Source organism: Phocoena sinus, chromosome 8 (genome assembly GCF_008692025.1).
Source record: "Phocoena sinus isolate mPhoSin1 chromosome 8, mPhoSin1.pri, whole genome shotgun sequence".
NCBI lineage: Eukaryota > Metazoa > Chordata > Mammalia > Artiodactyla > Phocoenidae > Phocoena > Phocoena sinus.
In genome coordinates, this window is record NC_045770.1 from 26,785,882 (window position 1) to 26,802,910 (window position 17,029).

The 17,029-nt window shown below is 37.2% G+C and overlaps 1 protein-coding gene across 5 annotated transcripts in view; it reads right to left on the bottom strand.

Moving 5' to 3' along the window:
• Positions 1–17,029, bottom strand: part of GRIA4 (glutamate ionotropic receptor AMPA type subunit 4) — a 520,825-nt gene that overhangs the window by 185,577 nt on the left and 318,219 nt on the right. The window lies entirely within an intron of this gene.

Below are 17,029 nucleotides of genomic sequence, written 5' to 3' on the forward strand. Positions count from 1 at the left end.
TTTTTCAAGAGACCATCTCTGTAGATTTTGAATATTCCCTAAGAATAATTGGATATTTTTTCAAGCTTGTCTCTAGCATTTTTTTATCTCCTCAGTACTATGGATATTTATCAATATCTTTTTATAATATAAGGGAATCTCTTTTTATGCAAGAAAAGCATTCTTGAAAAATTTGTGTAATTTTAAAGCCAAATGACTGAAGACCAATTTCCTAAAGAAATAGATATCTAGCATAATTTATATAGTTACTATTTTGCTCATCAATTGAGATTTTATCTACTTTTTATAGTATACTACATAAAATTCACAATTCTAATTTTAACCTAGTTTTTAATATCACAATATATAAAGTTCACAATTCAAACTTGCATAAAATACAACCATTATATCTTCGTAAGGAGATTAAAATATAGATTTATGAATTAACAGTCACTCAAATAATGTTTGTCTCATATTAAACACTTAAAGTACTTAAGACCTAATTTTCTTTCTTTTTTTTTTTAACATCTTTATTGAGGTATAATTGCTTTACAATGGTGTGTTAGTTTCTGCTTTATAACAAAGTGAATCAGTTATACATATACATATGTTCCCATATGTCTTCCCTCTTGTGTCTCCTTCCCTCCCACCCTCCCTATCCCATCCCTCCATGCTGTCATGAAGCACCGAGCCAATATCCCTGTGCCATGCGGCTGCTTCCCACTAGCTATCTACCTTACGTTTGTTAGTGTGTATATGTCCATGACTCTCTCTCGCCCTGTCACAGCTCACCCTTCCCCCTCCCCATATCCTCAAGTCCGTTCTCCAGTAGGTCTGTGTCTTTATTCCTGTCTTACCCCTAGGTTCTTCATTACAATTTTTTTTCTTTAATTCCATATATATGTGTTAGAATACGGTATTTGTCTTTTTCTTTCTGACTTACTTCACTCTGTATGACAGACTCTAGGTCTATCCACCTCATTACAAGTAGCTCAATTTCATTTCTTTTTATGGCTGAGTAATATTCCATATATATATGTGCCACATCTTCTTTATCCATTCATCCAATAATGGGTACTTAGGTTGTTTCCATCTCTGGGCTATTGTAAATAGAGCTGCAATGAACATTTTGGTACATGACTCTTTTTGAATTTTGGTTTTCTCAGGGTATATGCCCAGTAGTGGGATTGCTGGGTCATATGGTAGTTCTATTTGTAGTTTTTTAAGGAACCTCCATACTGTTCTCCATAGTGGCTGAACCAATTCACATTCCCAACAGCTGTGCAAGAGTGTTCCCTTTTCTCCACACCCTCTCCAGCATTTATTGTTTCTAGATTTTTTGAAGATGGCCATTCTGATTGGTGTGAGATGATATCTCATTGTAGTTTTGATTTGCATTTCTCTAATGATTAATGATGTTGAGCATTCTTTCATGTGTTTGTTGGCAGTCTGTATATCTTCTTTGGATAAATGTCTATTTAAGTCTTCTGCCCATTTTTGGATTGGGTTGTTTGTTTTTTTGTTATTGAGCTGCATGAGCTGCTTGTAAATTTTGGAGATTAATCCTTTGTCATTTGCTTCATTTGCAAATATTTTATCCCATTCTGAGGGTTGTCTTTTGGTCTTGTTTATGGTTTGCTTTGCTGTGCAAAAGCCTTGAAGTTTCATTATGTCCCATTTGTTTATTTTTGTTTTTATTTCCATTATTCTAGGAGGTGGGTCAGAAAGGATCTTGCTGTGATTTATGTCATAGAGTGTTCTGCCTATGTTTTCCTCTAGGAGTTTGATAGTTTCTGGCCTTACATTAAGACCTAATTTTCATATTAAAGTTATATACCAACACTTTGGGAAAACAAAGTGTTGAATTGAGAGGAGGAATAACGCCCCTCAGAGAGAACTTCACTGCAGAGAGAATGACCTGTACTATGACTTGGTCCTTAGAGGACAGGGAGGGTTTAATCGGTGGAGATGGTGAAGAGGAAGGAGTTACTGCAGCATAAGGCAAAGACAGAGAGGTGGAAGCTTAAAGAATACTTAATAGGGGCTTCCCTGGTGGCGCAGTGGTTGAGAGTCCACCTGCCGATGTAGGGGACACGGGTTCGTGCCCCAGTCTGAGAAGATTCCACATGCTGCGGAGTGGCTGGGCCCGTGAGCCATGGCTGCTGAACCTGCGCATCCGGAGCCTGTGCTCAGCAATGAGAGAGGCCACAACAGTGAGAGACCCATGTACCACAAAAAACAAAACAAAATAAACAAACAAACAAAAAAGAATACTTAATAAATTATTAACAATTAATAGACTAGTTTTCTGGAGTAGTAGATTCATAAACTATATTATGCTTTATTATCATTTTACAATACAGTTGAATCACCTAAGAGCCCTGTGAAGTAGGTATTATTATCCCCGCCATATAAGTGAAGATATAGACATAAAGATAGATTATGTGATTTATGTCAAATCATTACCCTAATAAGTGGCAGAGCCACAGTTTGAACTCAGGCCTTCCATTTTTAATTCTAGGGACTTTTCCACCACACTTTAGTGAACAGGGAAAGCAGGAGATAAAACTAGAAAGGAAGGTTGAGGCTGTGTTGTGAAGGCTTTTAATAACAGTCATCATCAACTCTTCTTGTTCACAAACACATCTCATATTTTAGCATATTCTGTCAGTGCTACCTTTAAAATATATCAAGAATCTGACCATTTCTCCCTATAGCCACTGCCAACATCTAGGTCCAAGCCACATTACCTCTTGTCTGGATTATTACAATTATCTCCTTACAAGTCTCCTTGCTCGGCCTTTGCGTCCTTCAGACTAGTCACAGCAAGCAAGTCAGATCATATCACTCACAGCCCAAAGCTTCTCACTGATTCTTTACAGTAGCCTGCATAGCCCCACATCTCTGACCTCATTTACTCTCGTTCTCAGAAGTCAATAGCAAACTTGCCTTTTTGCAGTTGCAATAACCGGACAGGTGATACTCTAACTCAGGCTTTTGCCCTCGTGTGCTCTTTCCAATGTGGGTCTACAAGGATTATCCTTTCATTTCCTCTAGGTCTTTACCCAAAAGCTTTCTCTTCAGTGGGCCAAACTTTTGTCCTGAGATTTCCTATTGCCCTTTTTTGCTTTATTTCTCCCTAACATCACCATCTAACATACTATATATTTTTTTCAGTTAGCCTTGTTTATTGTCTATTTCCCCCACTAGAATATAAGCTCATGAAGGTAGATTTTGTTTTGTTCACAGTGCTAGAAGAGTGCCTGGCAACTAAAAAGCACTCAGTGAAACTTCTGAATAATAAACTACTAAAAGTTAAATTTTACTCCATTGTCAACAGGGAAACTCTGGAGATTTTGGAGCAGCGAGGAGACAAATTTATAAAATTGCTTTCAGGGGCTTCCCTGGTGGCGCAGTGGTTGAGAGTCTGCCTGCCGATGCAGGCGACACGGGTTCATGCCCCGGTCTGGGAAGATCCCATATGCCGCTGAGCGGCTGGGCCCGTGAGCTGTGGCTGCTGAACCTGCGCATCCGGAGCCTGTGCTCCGCAACGTGAGAGGCCACAGCAGTGAGAGGTCCGTGTACCTCAAAAAAAAAAAATTGCTTTCAATATATTAGAATTTATAGTATTAGAGGAAATGAAGGATACAGTAGAAAGAGAAGAGTGAAAGATAGTCCAAATAGGACGCTACTAAAATTAATATAGGTGTAATGGAATAACTCCTCTAATCTAGATAGGTTCTGAAAAAAAATACAGAGAAAGGGGAATGTCAGTTGCTTGCTTTTCTCTAAATTCTATACATTTTCCCTCATTCTGTATTTATCTATGTAAGAGTCAGGAGATTTTTCATTACATCAGGTGGAACTATAAGAAGTTGTCATTCCTGTTAGTCTAAAATATTCAAATTTCGGCAAATGTCTTATGGTTCAATCTAATTTCTGAATCTATAATAAATAATATTCAGTGGAATTAAAGTGATATGAAAATGACTTAGTTTATATAGTTAGACCCTAAAAGAATGTGACAAGTAAACGCAAAAACTCCCAAACTGGGGAGGAGGGAGATCATGAGTGGTATGAGCCAAGAGCCCTGCACACCTCAGCAAGTCCTTAGGTTATCCCTGGAAATTGCTCTAAAGTTTTCATGATCAGTCTTCATAGCAACCTTCTTGAATCATTAATAAAGGCTAAAATAAGTCTCAAAAAACGTAGAATTAAAGGAATTGTGAAATCCATTTTAGAAAGGACTATATTCTGACTGATGAAAACAGGCATAATTTTGGTTCATAAAAACAGATCCTCAGCTAACCCTGAAAAGTTGGTTCATTGGATAAGGATGCAGGAGAGTCAATGCTCTACATAGAATTCTGGTTCTTAAAACAGCAATTAACTTATTCATCAATACACTATGTTGAAGTTTGAGGCCAATATATCTCCTTAATTAATCATGAAAACATCACTAGCAACAAAACATACAGAAGTGTTTCACAACATATTAAATATCAGTTTATTAGATTTAAATTCCAAATTGTGTACTATAAATAATATTAATTTGGATCTGGCTTTAACACACAAAGCCAAAACAATTCATTTTTGTTGATTTGAAAGTGATATTTTAAAATGTTACTTTTGTCTTCTCTTTAGAAAAGGAGTAGCAATGCATAATTTTCTGTGATGATTCTGGTGAAAGAATTTGCATACAATTAGTGAGACAATTTCTGTTTCTAGTAGGGACAAGCACAGGATGAAGTAAGTATTCACCATATGATTAACCTAATTTTTATATCCCACTGAGGCTAGCTCAGTTCCAAGAAGTAATTGTAAACTCATGGCAGGGACCATGAGCATGAATACATTTAATTACTAACTATTAAATTTCTTTAGTAGGGAAATGATACTGAGTTTATCATCTAAATAAAGAGAAACTTCTTCAACAGCATGCCAGGTGACAAATGATGGGTTCAGTGGAAGACTCAGTTATGTTCAACTGCAAAAATGTGTTTTTTTCATTTCAACTATATGGTTCTGAGGCAGGTTATTTGAATTTCTCAATTGTCCACTTTTGATTTCCGTGCAATGAAGATGATAATGTAGGATTTTATTAGTTATAATAGTTTGCTCTGTAGCTGTTAATAAAAATCAGCCTCATTCCTTACGGTAGAATGAATGTAGAATGCTGTTATACATTTGAGGGAAATGCTTTGTGAATTCTTGATAGGTGAGGGAATTCCTCACTACAACTCTGGGAGAATCATAATGTATGACTCAACATCTGACACCATCACAAAAATGAAAACAAAAACTTAACTCTTACTCTTGAATCCATATTTGGTTATTAGCCATTTACTCAGTCACTTTAGTCAGAAACCCAGGAGGTACTCTCAGACTTGGCACTCTTCTCTACCCTTATACCAAGTCAATCCTGATATTTCTTCCTAAATATTATATTTAAGGTCTTTAATAAGCAAATCCCTACTTATTCTTTCATTTTTCATTCAATGAATATTTACTGAGGGTCTACTATATGTCAGGCCATTGCTCTAGAGGTTGCAGGTATAGAAATAATAAAAACAGTAAAAGATGCCTACCTTCATGAAGTTTACACTCCAGTGGGTGAGCCAGACAAACAAATATACAGATACATTTATAGTATAATGACAAGAGATGGTAAATACTTTGAAGAAAAATGAAGGAAGAACAGGAAAGAAATGACTGGAGATGACAGTGGGAAGGGTGCTTATCTTTCCAAACCAATCTTTCTTAAGTATGCATCACTCAAGTAATACTAAAGATTAGTAGTTTGCTGAATAAACCAGGTTCTCTCTTGCCTTAATGCATTGCAATGGCAGTTCCTTGTGCTAAGAGAGTCTATTCTTTATCCTCATTTGGAACTTCTAATCCTACTTTAAGCCTAGCTTTAGCTTTAGGTCATTTTAGACTTCTCTGACCTTCCTATATTGAGTTGTTGTCTTTTTTCTTTATATTTCCCTAGCTATCTGTACAATAATTATACCTCATGTCTCACTGAATTAATTAAATTTTTTATCAAGTAAGCACTATATGCTACTTTTGAAAGTACTAAGTATACAGTAAGTCACAGTTATTTATCTCAAGGGTTTGAATTACAATAATTGCAATTTCTAGTTTACCTGTCTAGCTCTCTTTAAGTATGAGATGAGTTCTTATTCATTTTTGTTTCTCTAGTTTTTTTTTTTTTTTTTTCACACAAAGGAAAGAATATGGTCAGTATGAGTTATATTGAATTGAATGGCAGGGTAAAAATCCTGCCTTTTTATATAACCCCTCCCTCATTTGATCAAGCATAATAATAATAAAGATAATAATAAAAATAACTAACAATCATTGACTGTCTACACAATCCATAGTAGACTGTAGTAATTGCTTTATGAGCATGGTGATAGTTTTATTGTCTTCAATTTGTATAAAGAAAACTGATGATAGAGAAGTTAAATTCTTGGCCCAAACTACTTAGCTATTGATTGGTAGAGCCTCATTCTGTCTGATATTAAAGCCTGCCTTTTATTCTCCTCTATGATATTGTCTGTAATACAAGAAACACTTTATTTTGTTTGGGTTAATTTTATCCCCTTATTAAGAATTAATTTCTGCCACAGAAATATCCCTGAATGTGAAGCACTCTTAGGTACCATGGATATTTCCAAGGAGTGCTGTGTCCTCTATTCATGCTGGGGATATGCTTGCTGCTTTAATTCCAGGTTCACAGAGAAGTGAAGTACCTTCCCTTCAGTACTGATTCCCCAACAATTTCTGGCAGATCTGATCCAAATGTTACAACCACTGAAAAGATTACAATAACACAAAGTTTCTTCTTTGACAATAGCCTGTGAATGCTGTCCTGTGGTCAAGTTTGGTTAATGATGTCGTCCCTGGCACTGCTCAGGACATACCATCAACTGCTTTCTCTCTGTAAGGATATCAAACATTAAATCATAGAATTAGGTAAACTCTGGTGAAAAAGCTTTTGAATTACTATTTAGATCAATCTATATGCTTGCCCAAGTTCTTCCCTTCTAGAAGAAGTCACAAAACCCTACAGCAATATTTCATAAGTCATACTTGAATCACAGTATGGGATGCCTTTTGCTGACGGAGGGATTAATGTAGGTGACTTATTTGAATAGGTATTAAGATAGTAAAACCAAAAAGTGCTAGTAGTTTTAATTAGAATACGGTTGCCTGAAAATTGTAATGGATTTAGAAACAATTGTATACACTTTTATTATTGTAACAAATTTGAGCCAAGTTTGTATAGTCAGGATGAAAAGTCAGATCAAGCTATTCATTTTTTTCAATCACCTATTTGCAATATGGCAGTAAGTCAGTAAATCAGTGTCTGCTTTGGTTTCTGAATCAACAATCTATAGATTGTCTATGTACCACTGACATCTTGACTGAAACTCAAGGTTTTCAAGGTTCATTCTGATGAAACTAATGTCACTATCAAATTAGTTGTGTTAGTGAATTTGATTTTTATTAGTTATTATAAAGCATCTGATGAATTAATTCATAAAGTTGGTACAAATTTCTTCATTATGTGCTTTTAAAATGTAAAATTTGAATTATATTATATACTGATTATTTTAAACACCAAGTGTTCCCTCAAGGCTCATAATGTTATTAATGTAATTATAATACTTGGACTTCCCTGGTGGCACAGTGGCTAAGAATCTGCCTGCCAATGCAGGGGACATGGGTTCAATCCCTGGTCCAGGAAGAACCCACATGCCACAAAGCAACTAAGCCCGTTTGCCACAACTACTGAGTCTGAGTGCCACAACTACTGAAGCCCGTGCACTCTAGGGGCCCACATGCTGCAACTACTGAGTGGCATGCTTCAACTACTGAAGACCGTGTGCCTAGAGCCTGTGCTCCACAACAAGAGAAGCCACCACAATGAGAAGCCTGCACACTGCAACAAAGAGTAGCCCCTGCTTGCCACAACTAGAGAATCCCCGCACACAGCAAAGAAGACCCAACACAGCCAAAAAAACAAAAAAAAGAAAAAAAAGAAAAGATAATACTTGAACTCAACTATTGTCTTTGTTCTAAAAAGCTTTTAGTGCTGGGGTTTGTGAAAATATATTATAGTACATTTCTGAAATTATGCCCATTTGCAGATAGATACTTAGAATTAAATGAGTCTATATGCAATATTTCCTCAAATAATGCTGACTTCTTTAAACATGGGTTGCATTTTATGATACCCCCTTGATAATTCTAGCAGTGTTTGTAAATTGCACTATTTCAGTACAATCTGGAAAAAAGTTTTTTTTTTAATCAAATTGAAAAACTCTAGAGTTCAAAAAAGACTTATTTTTTTCTTGGGACTCACCTCTTTGTAGATGTGGGGTGGTCTTGGGTCCAGAAGAGAGTATAAGTTGGATTTCTGAATTTTGTAACAGAATGTTGATTTTTGCCATCTGTATATATTTTACATAAAGTATATAGACTCTCTCTGCAATTGGGAATGCAATTCTACTCCCCTAGCAAATCTAAGATCTCATTGACTATTTGCAACCCAAAGAGACTTTAGGGATAATGTACTCCAAATTCTTGAACTTGAGGGAATGAAGGCCCCCACCCCCCAAAAAAAAGACTTACCAAGATGTAAGTGCTAGGTATGGTAGACACTAAAACAGAGGTCTCCTGACTTCTAAATTGGTATACTTTCCTGCATATCACTGTCTCATATTCCTGTTACAAAATTCCAGCTAGCAGTTACTATTTGAAGAAAGTGATCTAAAGAATATGCTATTCACCAACGATCTAATTATCAGACATGAATCTTTATATTCTACTTATTTATTTGGACCTCAGCATCAGATATTTTGCAAGGTAATAAAGCATTCTTAATGGCCCCTGTAGAAGAAAGAACCTTGATAAATTCCTTTTATAATGCAAATGAAGAAAGAGTTTGCCTCTCTAAATCAAGATCCGAATCTAGATCCTCCTAATCTAGATCCTTTTGTAAAACAGTATGAATAAAAATTTAGCTAAACATGTCTCCTGTTTTGCTTTGGATGCAAAAAGATAAGACTGAATGCTAAAATCATGGTATATCTTTCTTTGATGAGTATACTTCTATTGTATTATGATGCCATGTTTCAAATATTATTGCACTAAATGCAAAGCAACTATTATTATGCTACCAAATCTAAGCTAATGATCACAAGTGGCCCAGGTAGGGAATGGGAAGGTGTGTTTGTAAATGTTGGAGGCCTGTAGGAAAATAATTTAAAATTATTGAATATGGCTGAGTAGTTACTGAACGCGGCTGAGCGCTATTTTCATATTTAGCAATCATAAAATTTTAAAGAGAGAAGAAAACTCTCATTTTATAAATAAGGGAACTGAGTCTTAGGTAGAGGAGATGCCAGACACCTCTTAAGAAGTCAATGGCAAAACCAGTAGCTGAAGACTAGAGACTATGAAATATTACACATAAAATGAGGATCTAGAAGTCTCTCTTTCTCTCTCCCATTCTTCTCATTCTCTTTCTCCTCTATTTCTTTCTGTTTCTCCCCACCCATCTATCCCTCCTTCCCTTCTTTAGTTATCATTTCATCTTACTACACTTAAGATTATTTACACTAATTACATTTCACTTTACAAAATGATTTACTATACATATAGACATGATATCCAAAATATTTAACAAATCATGTAATACTGGTCATTCAAAATGATCACTGGTGCAGCATGGTCCTGGAGGGAAGAATATCATTTCTATGTACATGCTTTTTTTGTAACCCTCATTTTTCTTTAATAATAGATCATTTGTATCTTTTCAGGTCAAAAACATAGAACTATATCATGATTATTAATGGTAACAGTATGCTATTGCATGGTGTGTCAAATTTTATTTAACATTTTTTCTTATTTAACTTATTTTTTCTTTATTTAACTTTTTTTCTTATTATAAACAACATAATTTTTCATTTTAAAATGTAACTCAGATCAAATCTATGTTAATTGATAAATTGGTGAGGAATAAAAAACAGGCTAAAATGTTACAAATCACTTTTGTTTTCAATAAATATGTAATTACTAAATTGCAATATAGCTTTTTGGCTTTTATAAAGAGAAACCAAATAGTATTGGAGTATTCTCTTTCTGGCAAAAATCCTTCCATGTACATTTAAAACTGCACATAAAATCAAACTGATTTCTCTTTTCTTTGCATGTGGCTGTGTGCTTGTGTATGTGTGCACATGCACACATTTACTTAGGTCTTTACATTCAAGCATCAGTCTAAAAACTTTAAAGGCTCCTAAATAATGTAAATGTAAATGAACAAAGAATATCTTAAACTTGAAAATAAACCAAATGTGCCATTTGAGAGATTTAATCATAAAATAAAAATGTGCTTTTGCGTATTTCTCTTTCTTTTGCCTCAAAATGCTCTAATCTCAGTTTTAACACACTGTTAGAGCTGAGAGCAGGTAAACTGTGAGATGAGTTAACTTCTCTTCCATGACAGGAACTGTCTTGGGTCTTTCTTGAATATAAGCCTTGATCAGGTGATCGAAACGTTTCTGCTGTCACTCAAAAATATCTCAGATGGCAAATCAGCACAAAATTTAGAAAAAGACTATGCTCAAGTAGGTACACATTTGCAACTTTCTGATACTGGAAGAAAATTTTAAATGTTTCCATGGGTTTTTATCAACTGTAGCTATTTAATGTTTTCCTATTTTTAAAGGTATTTCATCTAAATCTCTGTCTATCTATGTAACTATTTATCTGTCTAACTATCTGTTGAGACAGAGATAGAAAGAAAGAGATAGCAAGAGATATGCACAAAGTAAAACAAAAATTAAAAAATCAACCATGTAGATCCTCAAGATGGCAGAGGAGTAGGAGGATGTGGAATTCATCTCTACTTACAAACACATCAAGAATACATCTACAAATGGAACAATTCTCACAAAGCACCTGCTGAACACTAGCAGAGAAACTCAGACACCTAAAAGGACAAGAAAGATCTACATGTAACTGGGTAGGATGAAAGAAAGGACAAGGGAAAAGGAAGAGGAGAGGAATGGGACAAGACCTGTGTCCCTGGCAGGGAGCTGAAGGTGAGGAGAGGTTTCCACATCTGGGGAAGACCTCATCACTGGGGAGATCAGCTGGGACAGAAGGAGAGATTTGGGGGTTCAGAGGAGAACCCAGCAACCAGTCTGTGGCGGGTAGGACAGAGTGAGACCTACACAGATGGTTCGTGCCACAGCCCTGTGCGCCACAGCCTGGATTGGGTGTCCACTGATGTGCACAGGGGCTGGGTAATGGTTTGGAGAGCAGACCTGAGGAGGGGACTGCAGTTGGCTATGAGGAGACAGCCTGAGGGGATGGGAGTGAGTAGGTCCACAACCAGGAATGCTCATGGAGGAAGCCCAGACCACCAAAGTAGTGAAGTGCCATTGTTGAGTGATGTGCAAGAGGCAGGGCCACCATTGCAATCTCTCTCCCCATGCACCAACCCATGACTCCATGGGCACTAGGAAGGGCTCCTGCTGCAGTCAGCTTCTGTGACTAAGAAAGAAGAGCTGAAATCTCTCCTCACAGCTGCATGAACTACAGAGTTACACCTCTGTTGATGGTTTCCTAAATTCAGCACCTGCAGGATATCCAAAAGTACAACAAGTGCTCCGGCAGCTGAGAAGGGTCTGGCTTTAGCAGCTGTGGGCTTTGTGGGCACGTACACTGGGGGTTGGGCCAGGCCAGCATCTGAGCCTCCTCCATAGCTCCCAAGCAGGTCCAGGTGAATGACTACGGCAGTCCTGGGACCTGACCTCAGTGGATCTGCAACAGTGGCCTGGTGAAAACAACATCTGAGGGTCAGCAGGGCCAATTGCTGGCATACCCACAGTTAAGGTGGGACTGAGAACAAAGCCAACAACAGTGTACTTTGTAAGTGGGAATAGTGGAGTACTATGTCCTGTGACCCTACTACAAAACTGATCGTCTGCTTTAATATTCACCACCCCCCTAGACTGCTTTGTCCCTAGATCTACGAGCACTTTTTTTCATAAATCAATACTAAATCTGACACAAGCCCCATAATGAAATCATACAAATAATTTCCTACTCCACGGGTTAATGTAGCTTAAATTTTCAAAAAGCAAGACACTGAAAATGTCTAGATGGGCTTTACCGCCCCATCAACACAAAGGTTTGGTCTTAGCCTTTCTATTAGTTCTTAGCAGCCTTACACATGCAAGCATCCGCATCCCAGTGAGACTAAAGGAGCAGGCATCAAGCACACTATATTAGTAGCTCACAACGCCTTGCTTAGCCACACCCCCACGGGAGACAGCAGTGACAAAAATTAGGCCATGAACAAAAGTTTGACCTAGCCATGCTAACTAGTGTTGGTAAATTTTGTGCCAGCCACCGTGGTCATACGATTGACCCAAATTAATAGACATCCGGCGTAAAGAGTGTCAAGGAATAATGCAAAATAAAGTCAAACCTTAATTAAGCTGTAAAAAGCCATAATTAAATTTAGTTAAACCACGAAAGTAACTTTACCATAAACTGAGTACATGATAACTAAGACCCAAACTGGGATTAGATACTCCACTATGCTTAGTCGTAAACTTAAATAGTCCTAAAACAAGACTATTTGCCAGAGTACTATCGGCAACAGCCCAAAACTCAAAGGACTTGGCGGTGCTTCATATCCCTCTAGAGTAGCCTGTTCTGTAAACGATAAACCACGATCAACCTCACCAATCCTTGCTACTTCAGTCTATACACCGCCATCTTCAGCAAACCCTAAAAAGGAATGAAAGTAAGCACAACTATCACACATAAAAACATTAGGTCAAGGTGTAACCTATGGATTGGGAAGAAATGGGCTACATTTTCTACAATAAGAACACCCCTTAAATTCACACGAAAGTTTTTATGAAACCTAAAAACTAAAGGAGGATTTAGCAGTAAATTAAGAGTAGAATGCTTAATTGAATAAGGCCATGAAGCACACACACACCGCCCGTCACCCTCCTCAAGTGTCACAGCAAAGCCCCAGATCACTAACCCATGTTAAGCAAGTATACAAGAGGAGACAAGTCGTAACAAGGTAAGCATACTGGAAGGTGTGCTTGGATAAAACAAGATGTAGCTTAAACAAAGCATCTAGTTTACACCTAGAAGATTTCACAATTCGTGCACATCTTGAACTATATCTAGCCCATACCCCCTACATCGCTACTACTATAAGTTAATCAAATAAAACTTTCACCATATGTTTAAAGTATAGGAGATAGAAATTTAATTATCAATGGTGCTATAGAGAAAGTACCATAAGGGAAAGATGAAAGAATTATTAAAAGTAAAAAAAAGCAAAGCTTACCCCTTGTACCTTTTGCATGACTTAACTAGTAATAATTTAGCAAAGAGACCTTAAGTTAAACTACCCGAAACCAGACGAGCTACTTACAAGCAGTAACTAGAACAAGCTCATCTATGTGGCAAAATAGTGAGAAGACTTATAAGTAGAGGTGAAAAGCCTAACGAGCCTGGTGATAGCTGGTTGTCCAAAAAAGGAATTTCAGTTCAACATTAAACAATGCTAAGAACCCTATCAAGTTTCAACGTATGTTTAACTGTTAGTCTAAAAAGGTACAGCTTTTTAGAAACGGATACAACCTTTACTAGAGAGTAATATAAAACTTAAACCATAGTTGGCTTAAAAGCAGCCACCAATTAAGAAAGCGTTCAAGCTCAACAACAAAAATAAGTTTTAATCCCAATAATAAATAAAGCAACTCCTAGCCTGACTATTGGACCAATCTATTTAATTATAGAAGCAATACTGTTAATATGAGTAACAAGAAAATTTTTCTCCTCGCACAAGCTTACATCAGTAACTGATATTATACTGATAATTAACAGTTAATAAATACAACCCAACACTAAATTATTTATTAAACACACTGTTAACCCAACACAGGCGTGCACAAAGGAAAGATTAAAAAAAGTAAAAGGAACTCGGCAAACACAAACCCCACCTGTTTACCAAAAACATCACCTCTAGCATAACTAGTATTAGAGGCACTGCCTGCCCAGTGACTAATCGTTAAATGGCCATGGTATCTTGACCGTGCAAAGGTAGCATAATCACTTGTTCTCTAAATAAGGACTTGTATGAATGGCCACACGAGGGTTTTACTGTCTCTTACTTTTAATCAGTGAAATTGACCTCCCCGTGAAGAGTCGGGGATGATACAATACGACGAGAAGACCCTATGGAGCTTTAATTAATCAACTCAAAAATCACAAAACAATACCACTAAGGGATAACAAAATTTTATATGAGTTGACAATTTCGGTTGGGGTGACCTCGGAGCACAAAAAACCCTCCGAGTGACTAAAACCTAGGCCTACTAGCCAAAGTGTAATATCACTTATTGATCCAAATTTTTGATCAACGGAACAAGTTACCCTAGGGATAACAGCGCAATCCTATTCTAGAGTCCATATCGACAATAGGGTTTACGACCTCGATGTTGGATCAGGACATCCTAATGGTGCAGCAGCTATTAAGGGTTCGTTTGTTCAACGATTAAAGTCCTACGTGATCTGAGTTCAGACCGGAGTAATCCAGGTCGGTTTCTATCTATTACGCATTTCTCCCAGTACGAAAGGACAAGAGAAATAAGGCCAACTTCAAAAAAGTGCCTTCAATTAGTGATCCAGTCTCAACCTAATAAACTAGTGCAAATATACTCTGCCCGAACCCAGGGCTTTGTTGGGGTGGAAGAGTACGGCAATTGCATAAAACTTAAGCCTTTATACCCAGAGGTTCAAATCCTCTCCTCAACAAATGTTTATAATTAACATTTTAACACTCATCCTTCCTATCCTTTTAGCTGTAGCATTTCTAACATTAGTAGAATGCAAAATCCTAGGCTACATACAACTCCGAAAAGGACCAAACATCGTAGGTCCACATGGCTTACTACAACCTTTCGCCAATGCAATTAAACTATTTACTAAAGAACCCTTACGACCAGCCACATCCTCCACCACCATATTCATCATCGCACCTGTACTTGCACTAACCCTAGCCCTCAAGATATGAGCCCCTCTACCTATACCCCACGCCCTCATCAACATAAACCTAGGAGTACTATTCATATTAGCAATATCCAGCCTAGCTGTCTACTCTATCTTATGGTCTGGATGAGCTTCTAACTCAAAATATGCCTTGATCGGAACACTACGAGCAGTAGCACAAACAATCTCATATGAGGTAACATTAGCCATTATTCTCCTATCAGTACTCCTGATAAACGGCTCCTTCACCTTGTCCACATTAACCACTACACAAGAAAAATTATGACTACTCTTCCTCTCATGACCATTAGCCATAATATGATTTATCTCTACCTTAGCAGAAACTAACTGAGCCCCCTTCGACCTTACAGAAGGAGAATCAGAACTCGTATCTGGCTTTAATGTAGAATATGCAGCAGGCCCTTTCGCCCTGTTCTTCCTAGCAGAATATGCTAACATTATCATAATAAACATATTTACAATTATCTTGTTCCTAGGCGCATTCCATGACCCCTACATGCCAGAACTATGCACAACAAACCTAACTGTCAAATCTCTATTATTAACAATATCCTTCCTATGAATCCGAGCATCCTACCCCCAATTCTGATATGACCAACTAATGCACCTACTCTGAAAAAATTTCCTCCCACTAACACTAGCCCTCTGCATATGACATGTCTCACTACCCATTATAACAGCAGGCATCCCCCCTCAAACATAAACATAAGAAATATGTCTGACAAAAGAGTTACTTTGGTAAAGTAAATAATAGAGGTTTAAACCCTCTTATTTCTAGAATAATAGGAATCGAACCTACCCTTAAGAATTCAAAATTCTCCGTGTTACCATATCACACCATAATCTAGAGTAAGGTCAGCTAAATAAGCTATCGGGCCCATACCCCGAAAATGTTGGTTCATATCCTTCCCATACTAATTAACCCATTCATCTCCATCATCCTACTGACAACCCTCACCCTAAGCACAATAACTGTAACCATCAGCTCTCATTGACTATTTGCCTGAATTGGACTAGAAATAAACATGATGGCCATCATTCCCATCATAATAAAAAAACCTACTCCTCGAGCCACAGAAGCCTCAACCAAATATTTCCTAGCACAAACCACAGCATCCACACTACTCATACTAGCAATTATCATTAACCTAATACACTCCGGTCAATGAACCATCATAAAATTATTCTACCCAACAGCATCCATCCTAATAACAGTAGCCCTAGCCATTAAACTAGGACTATCCCCTTTCCACTTTTGAGTGCCAGAAGTTACACAAGGTGTCCCCCTAACCACAGGACTAATTCTTCTTACATGACAAAAACTTGCACCCATTTCAATCCTCTACCAAATCTCACCATCAATCAACCTACACCTAATAATTACTATATCTTTCCTATCCATCCTAATCGGAGGCTGAGGTGGACTGAATCAAACACAACTCCGAAAAATTATAGCCTATTCATCAATTGCCCACATGGGATGAATAACCACTATTCTATTGTATAACCCAACCCTCACCCTACTAAACATACTAATTTACATTATTATAACCTTCACCAAATTTATGCTACTTATCCAAAATTCCACCACCACTACACTACTGCTATCCCAAACATGAAATACAATACCTGTTATAAGAACCTTCACTATACTCACTCTACTCTCCATAGGAGGATTTCCTCCACTTACAGGATTTATGCCCAAATGAATAATTATTCAAGAACTAACAAAAAATGACACCCTCATCCTACCAACTGTCATAGCTATCACAGCTCTACTCAACCTATATTTCTATATATGCCTCACCTATCCCACAGCATTAACCCTATTTCCCTCCACCAATAACATAAAAATAAAATGACAATTTCACTCCACAAAACAAATAACCCTTTTACCAACAGCAATCGTATTATCCACTATACT